General features: G+C 40.1%; 1 protein-coding gene across 6 annotated transcripts in view; it reads left to right on the top strand.

Annotated features, from left to right (window-relative positions):
• The first annotated feature begins 4,526 nt into the window (after nucleotides 1-4,526).
• The window catches only part of LOC106588669 (thyroid hormone receptor beta), a 138,521-nt gene continuing 134,485 nt past the window's right edge, over nucleotides 4,527-8,562 (top strand). For 2 of the 6 annotated variants that reach the window (XM_014177882.2, XM_014177883.2), the window contains exon 1: nucleotides 4,527-4,793. The gene's annotated coding sequence lies outside the window, so the exon portion shown is untranslated. Of the gene's footprint in view, nucleotides 4,794-5,648; nucleotides 5,794-8,562 lie in introns of those variants that run through there. The other 4 variants (XM_014177887.2, XM_014177886.2, XM_014177885.2 and 1 more) reach the window with 3 other exon arrangements.

Here is an 8,562-nt window from a genome sequence, read left to right as displayed (position 1 = left end):
TAAGATGGGTTGACAATAAAACACAACATATTTGCCGGAATGATATTTACTCTCACGGGTGGCCAAAATAATATCTGAAAGCTACACCTCTACTAAGCCACGCCTCCAGTCTTCTGATCCGAACTGGTGGATCATAGCTCAATAACCCAACTAAAAATAACCTTAAAACCTCTTTGGGCTAGGGGGCAGTATTTTCACGTTCGGATGAAAAGCGTGCCCAGAGTAAACTGCCTGCTACTCAGGCCCAGAAGCTAAGATATGCATATCATTAGTAGATTTTGATAGAAAACACTCTGAAGTTTCTAAAACTGTTTGAATGATGTATGTGAGTATAACAGAACTCATATGGCAGGCGAAAACCTGAGAAAGATCCTACCAGGAAGTGGGAAATCTGAGGCTTGTAGTTTTTCAAGTGATTGCCTATCCAATATACAGTGTAAATGGGGTCATATTGCACTTCCTAAGGCTTCCACTAGATGACAACAGTCTTTAGAATGTTGTTTCAGGCTTCTACTCTGAATGGGGAGAGAATAAGAGCTATTGGAATCAGGTGTCTGGCAGAAAGGCATGAGCTCAGTCACCCGCAGGGCCTTGGGAGCGAGCTGAGTTCCTCTTCATTCCTAAAGACAAAGGAATTGTCCGGTTGGAATATTATTGAAGATTTATGATAAAAACATCCTAAAGATTGATTCTATACATCGTTTGACATGTTTCTACAAACTGTAGTATAACTTCTTTGACTTTTCGTCTGGACTTATTGCGTGCGCACCTTGTGCATATGGAATAGTGAACCTAACGCACGAACAAAATGGAGGTATTTGGACATAAAGAGAACTTTATCGAACAAAACAAAGATTTATTGTGGAACTGGGATTCCTAGGAGTGCATTCCGATGAAGATCATCAAAGGTAAGTGAATATTTATAACGCTATTTCTGACTTCTGTTGACTCCACAACATGGTGGGTATCTGTATGGCTTGTTTTGGTGTCTGAGCGCTGTACTCAGATTATTGCAAGGTGTGCTTTCGCCGTGAAGCTTTTTTGAAATCTGACACAGCGGTTGCATTAAGGAGAAGTGTATCTTTAATTCTGTGTATAACACTTGTATATTTTATCAAAGTTTATGATAAGTTTTTCTGTTAATTGATGTGGATCTCTGCAAAATCACCGGATGTTTTGGAGGCAAAACATTACTGAACATAACGCGCCAACTTAAACTGAGATTTTTAGATATAAATATGAACTTTATCGAGCAAAACATACATGTATTGTGTAACATGACATCCTATGAGTGCCATCTGATGATCATCAAAGGTTAGTGATTAATTTTATTTCTATTTATGCTTTTTGTGACTCCTCTCTTTGGCTGGAAAATAGCTGTATGTTTTTTTGTGACTTGGTGCTGACCTAACATAATCGTTTGGTGTGCTTTCGCTGTAAAGCCTTTTTGAAATCGGACACTGTGGTTGAACTAACGAGAAGCTTATCTTTAAAATGGTGTATAATACTTGTATGTTTGAGGAATTTTAATTATGAGATTTCTGTTGTTTGAATTTGGCGCCCGCACTTTCACTGACTGTTGTCAAATCGATCCCGCTAAAGGGATTTGATCCGTAAGAAGTTTTTATTAAGTGTGTTCTGTCCACTATTTACCCAGCGCAGTGTTATTTTTAAACCAGCATTTCTTTGTGTGGTGACCTGAATAAATGAGGGAAGTTTATCAGTTCACAAAACAGCACTCCATCACACCTGATAAACTGCATGGTTCTGGGCAGCGTCTAGCATTCTATGGATGAGAGAGGTTACCTAAGTCCAAGTTGGATTGCAATCATAGGTCTTCTTGGTTTATCCACTAAAGCCAATCCCAAATGGCACCCTATTCCCTATATAGGGCATTACTTTTGACCATGGCCCATACAGTACAGGAGTTGGATCACATTTCCAATATTATTCTGAATTTTTTTCAGTTTAAAATAACAAAAAGGGGGAAAGTTAGACCTCTCTACCACTCAGGCTTGGTTCCAAAAAAAGACGAGATGGAACTTTCAAGTCACCATGGTAGTAAGCTATATAGAGACATATAAAGAAATTATTACCCTAGTAAAATATATCAACCGCTGTCATTAGGTCATTAAATGTATTGGTATAGGCTACTGACTGCAGTATCCAACATCAGACAGACAGACACAGACAGACAGAATACATGCATGCAGTTGCTGTCCAATGGCTTTTTTCTCTGTGTGGATGTGAGAGGTTATGTGGTTTGACCTTCTGTGGTTTGGTCCGCTGCTCTCTCCCTGTGTCCCTCCTTTAGTCTGATCCTCCCTCTCTCTCTCTGCTGCTGTATCCTCCCACATGTCTGATTTCAAATAATATTTGAACCTAGGTCTGCTGGGTCCACACTGCAATCTGGGCACAACTGCTACTGTAGCCCTCCTTAGCATGGCTGGAGAGTCTTCAGCACCACAATATACACAGCAGGCGAACCACTATTTGTTTATGTTTTTACGGAGGTCAAGAACCAACAGTATACTGCTAAAAATATGGGGTGCTTTGTAGTTCTATAGGACCATTTATTTTAGCAGTTTTAACAAAGAAGTGGGATATGAGAAAGGAGGTTTCCAACCTCAACGATCTTTTCTGGTTTAATTCAGTTTAAATAAAATAAACACAATTAAATGTTACTATTTCTGTTGACTAAGAATTTATCCAATACTGAAGGATGTCATAATAGGAAGTTCAAGAGAGCCTTCATGCTTTTCCTCAGGCCAAAGCAAAACAACTTTGGGATTGTTTGGGAGCTCTCTCCAATATTCCTAGTTTCCCGCACCATAAAACACCACTTAATTTACTCTCCCTCCTTGTGACCATCTCTCTATTGAAATTCCTGAAAGGAATGGATTATGAAGTTCATTCAGTTCAGGCACATTAATGGTGAGCCCTTCCTTTCAGAAACATATAGGAATGTAGATTCTGTTCAAAGACATGAATCTTTGATGCTAAAAGTCACTGATGCATAACACAGCAGATAGAGCAGACTACTGTATTCCCTAGTGCTTGGCTCGGGTCCTGCACAGCCACAGCCAGGCAAGGACTACGTGTTTAGAGAAGGTAGACAGGGTAGCTGTACAGTAGGCTTTTATAAATGAGTGAGCGAGAGCATTTCGAAACATATATGCCACTGAGAGCAGAAAGATTGATGGCCAAATGCTAAGCAGCGTCAATGTAATTTTCTACTGTTAGAGTGATGGTTTGATAACCACATTAAAAATGTGTACCTTTATTTAACTAGGCAAGTCAGTTAAGAACAAATTCTTATTTTCAATGACAGCCTAGGAACAGTGGGTTAATTGCCTTGTTCAGGGGCAGTACAGAGTCAGATGAACCTGCCGCCCCAATGAGGTACCTGCCGCCCCAATGAGGCATACGTTAGAATATAATATAAGAGGATGTTTTTGACACTTGTGTAAAATGTATGTGTGCCTGCGATTATTTTATTTATTCTCAGAGTACAATTAATACTTATTTCCCTCACTAAAATGCTAATCATTTCATAACATTTTTGACATGCGTTTTTCTGGATTTTTTTGTTGTTATTCTGTCTCTCACTGTTCAAATAAACCTACCATTAAAATTATAGACTGATCATTTCTTTGTCTGTGGGCAAACATACAAAATCAGCAGGGGATCAAATACTTTTTCCCCTCACTGTAGGGGGTGTTTAGTGCTGTTGAAACACGTTATAAGAAGCCAAAAAGGGAAAATGGATTTATCTTGGCGATGGCAGCTGAGTGCAAGTTGTTTATGTTGGTACAGCAGCCATGATTTTCTGCAATTGTTTCTTTATAGCACCATGGCCCATCCCAAATAGCATCATATTCCCAATGTATTGCACTACTTCTGACCAGAACCGTTCTGGTCAAAATAGGTTGCCATTTGGGACGTAGCCCATGATAGATTCTGCCTCTAATTCCCCTCACAGTTGGGGGGATTCTTCCAACCAGGACAAGGTCCAAGAGAGAGAAATTGGATCAATGACATTACAAGTAAACCTACTACTGTTTATTCAGTGGTCTAGCCATGTACATAGCAGCCTACAATTTGAGGAGAGGAGCACATTGATGCTATGCGATTCAAACACACACACATGCATACGCACACAGACACAGACACACAAAGGTTAACTAATTCTTCCAACCAGGTCAAGGTCCAAGAGAGAGAAATTGGATCAATGACATTAAACCTACTACTGTTTATTCAGTGGTAGAGCCATGTATGTAGTTGAGGACAGGAGCATACTGATGCTATGAAATAAAACACACACACTAATATTATTTTGGGAGTAAGTGAAGTCAAAATTGTTAAAGTAATAACTGTATGAATGTGCATATTTTCAATTTAGACTACACTACATCATCAGAAGAAAACGTTTTTATGTAAATTTTTGCAGCAGACACAGAGATGTAGGCTAGTAGGGGCGAGGCTTGGTTTGGTTCCTGGTTGACAGGGATTCAAACAAACTCTCTGATTCCCCATAGCGATTAATCCGAGCACTGCAGTTGTCAGTAGCTACAGTACGTTTTCCCGGGTCCATGTTGAAGTTTGTCAACCCAGACTTTCTCGCATACTCGCTTCGTCAGGTCATTCCAGGGCACGCGTTGCATCCGTTTGACCCCGCTCGTCCCGCTCGCAGGTAGAAGATAACCGACTACACCCGCGCGAACTCAGTTGGAGAGTAATGCACCAGTGGAGTGTTGGAAAATAACATTTCTGTTTGCGGACCTGCGTATGAGGTATGTTGCCCCATTTTTATGTTCTTCTTTGAAACATCGATATTCCGGTGCAGGGAAAAAAAATGCTGTCGAAAAAATGACGTCCGTTTGTAGACAGACATTCAATAAGTCGCTAGACTGTTAATTCGTCTCTCAATCAGAAACTCACTTTGCCTGACTATTGTTGACTTAGTCAAATTGTTTTTTTTCTCTCTTGAGTTGGTGTTTGTTGTTCAGGCTAATGGCGGTCCGATATAAAGGTTTGATAATGTGGCCTGATGTGAAATAATTTTGGGGCAGAATCGGAAAATGAATGTGTGCTTTTCGAACATCCGCTGTGTAGGCTACATTTTGTATCAGAATTAGGCTACAACTGCTGCATGTCATTAGTCAGTCAACGAGTATTTTATATATGGTGTACTGTTTGTTGCTCGTCTGTCTTCAGACACACAGACTAGGGTTTTGTTTAATTCGCAAGCGTTGCCCGGAACATCTGGATAGTCTGCCCCAAATTTGAATACAATTTTGTCACGCAGGCTATTGTCTAAGTCGGCAAAATAAATTGATCGTGCGCTGTGCAGGTGCTCTAGCCTATTGAAAGCATATCAGTCATATTTTGAAGTAGCCAATGTAACTTTAAGATTATTTTGGACTATAATTCTATAAGCCTAAATAGGCGATAAAGTGCTGTAATGCGTTTTATTTCATTGTGGAAAGCGAATTACGAATACACCTCTATTAACACTGTGGGTAGTTACAATGTAACATTTCGATCGAATGGTTACAGTGTAACGACACGTCGATCTGATAAACATGTACCGCAACCACTTATCATAGTGCCTCTGAATGAAATTGTCCCTCCAGCGTTGCCGTAGATATAATTTCGAGACATGCAATGTATCTGAATTCTCCGCGTTCTGGCTGGGGGTATTTCAGGTCAAACGACAGTTTTTGAAACGTTGCGTTGTGAAAATTGAAGTCAATTTGCGATCTGGTGAAGAAATCAGCAGCTGACCTGACGGTATGAGTAGACTTACAACACCTACATCGATTAGAAATGCGTTAGGATACTTTGTGACACGAGTTCGACCTAGTGTGAATTAACCGGGCTATAGCCTAATGTAGCCCTATTCAAAGCACGCCTGCAGTGGATGCCTGATAGCCACTGGATTACGTACATTTAATGTCCAATCGTTTCTGATCTGCCACGGTTCTGTATTGAGGCTATTGAAACTTCGAGTTTGTTAGTTTGACACGGCGTTATAGCAGCCTTTCGATTGTCCTCAGTTGGCCAGTACTATCAGTGGGCTTGCAGGATAACTTCTGATAATATTTAAGCATTATTATTCAATGAATCCTATTGACAATGATTAGTTCCAAATGGCACCCTATGTCCTATTTAGTGCACTACTTAGACCAGTGTCCTCTATTTAGTGCACGACTTCTGAACAGAGTAGTCTCTATTTATGGCACCCTATTCCATATATGTTGCAGTACTTTTGGCCAGAGCTCTATTGTTAGTTACATAATTACCTGTCGATTAACCAAATATACAGCACCAGTCAATAGTTTGGACAAACCTACTCATTCAAGGGTTGTTCTTTATTTTTACTATTTTCTACATTGTAGGATAATAGTGAAGACATAAAAACTATGAAATAACACATATGGAATCATGTAGTAACCAATAAAGTGTCAAACAAATCAAAATGTATTTTATATTTGAGATTCTTCAAAGTAGCCAACCTTTGCCTTGATGACAGCTTTGCACACTCTTGGCATTCTCTCAACCAGCATCATGAGGAATGCTTTTCAAACAGTCTTGAAGGAGTTCCCACATATGCTGAGCACTTGTTGGCTGCTTTTCCTTCACTCTGCGGTCCAACTCATCCCAAACCATCTCAATTGGGGTGAGGTCGGGTGATTGTGGAGGCCAAGTAATCTGATGCAGCACTCCATCACTCTCCTTCTTGGTCAAATAGCCCTTACACATCCTGGAGGTGTGTTGGGTCATTGTCCCGTTGAAAAACAAACGATAGTCCCACTAAGTGCATTTTAATTCTAAATAAATCACAGATAGTGTCACCTGCAAAGCACCATCACACCTTCTCCTCCGTGCTTCACGGTGGGAACCACACATACAGAGATCATCCGTTCACCTACTCTCCATGTCACAAAGACAGCGATTGGAACCAAACAAATTCCACAAATTAACTTTCAGCAAGGCACACCTGTTAATATAAATGCATTCCAGGTGACTAACTTATGAAGCTGGTTGAGAGAATTCCAAGAGTGTGCAAAGCTCTCATCAAGGCAAAGGGTGGCTACTTTGAAGAATCTAAAATATATTTTGATTAGTTTCCATATGTGTTATTTCATAGTTTTGATGTCTTCACTATTATTCTACAATGTAGAAAATTGTGAAAATAAAGAAAAAGCCTTGAATGAGTAGGTGTGTCCTAACTTTTGACTGGTACTGTGTGTATCAGTGTAGGCTACTGTAGCCGAAATGTCAAATGGCATCATATTCCCTATTGTGAACTACTAGTTTTGACCGGGCTCTTTCCTGGCACACATGGAGCAAACAAAACCAGCATCAGGCCATGCAGGGTACGTATCAGGTCAAGAATATAGTCCGAATGACACCAGATAACTATGCATTTATAGCATGCTCTTAAACCGTTTAAGCAACAAAGCAACCCATCAAACATGCTTTGTGGGGATAATATCACAATCTCTCCATTAGCATTTTGTTGTGAACATGTAGTGCAATGCTATGTAGCCAATATTTACCACAGTTTTCCCAACGGTTCCCAAATGCCCCCAGGAGACCCAGTTAATCTCTTCAGATGCTGGTTTTAAAGCCGACTGAGCTTTGATATGTCATGTTCTTTAACAGTTAGCGATTTATTTTCCATGTTTGTGGAATGAATGAGCCAGTGGTTTCCTCATTGTGTGCAAGGGTGGAATCAAACAAAAATGGAGAATAATAGCAAAGTCACCATTTCTTGAAACAAAGCACATTGTCTGTTACCTTGTATCATGGTCTTGTGCGTCATGGTCCGGTCCTGTGTTTTAGTGCTTTTTGCTAAATGAGATGTACATTTAATTTTTTTACAGATTCTTTAGTGTTGACACACCAATTAACGTTCTAAAAATACTATTACGAGGAGTGTGCAGGGTTTTCTCCTCACGATCATTAGGTAGAGTAACCTTCATAACATCTCTTAGGTCTTCTGCTATCTAGAATTTGGACCTTTTCCCCTTGACTCTCCCAAACCCCTATGTTCTTGTGAATGATGACTGGCGTTATGAAGGCCTTATGCAGCCTATACCCCATTCAACTAAAGTTTGACCTAACTGGTACTGTTACCTGTCTTAAGATGTGCATCTTGCTCTCCCTCTAAGATTATGGAGAAGGAAGATCCAATTAACAGAAATTCTGTGCCTCTTAAATTTCAAATTCCTTTGAAAATGCTTCCTGAATCGGCTCTGATACAGTTGTTTCATTCAGAATGTCTATATGGTTCAGATGGCGGGTAACTTCCAGAGTTAGATTCTCATTATGTGATGATGGGTCTCCTGGAGTAGTTGGTCTTCTGTTTCAGACCCTTTATTCATCTTGTTAGGGAATGTCTTTTGTACTTCTCTAGTGGTACAGGTTTTGACCAGCTTGAGCCTAAACTTGAACACAAACTAGACATTGAATCTGAACGCAGGGCTTCTCCCCCCCCACACACACACACACACACACACACACACAAAAAGGTCTGTTACATCATGGGCCAAA

The sequence above is a fragment of the Salmo salar genome, chromosome ssa27 (genome assembly GCF_905237065.1).
Source record: "Salmo salar chromosome ssa27, Ssal_v3.1, whole genome shotgun sequence".
Classification (NCBI taxonomy): Eukaryota; Metazoa; Chordata; class Actinopteri; order Salmoniformes; family Salmonidae; genus Salmo; species Salmo salar.
The sequence above is the reverse complement of the archived record's forward strand: the minus strand, read 5'-3'. Positions and strand labels throughout refer to the sequence as shown.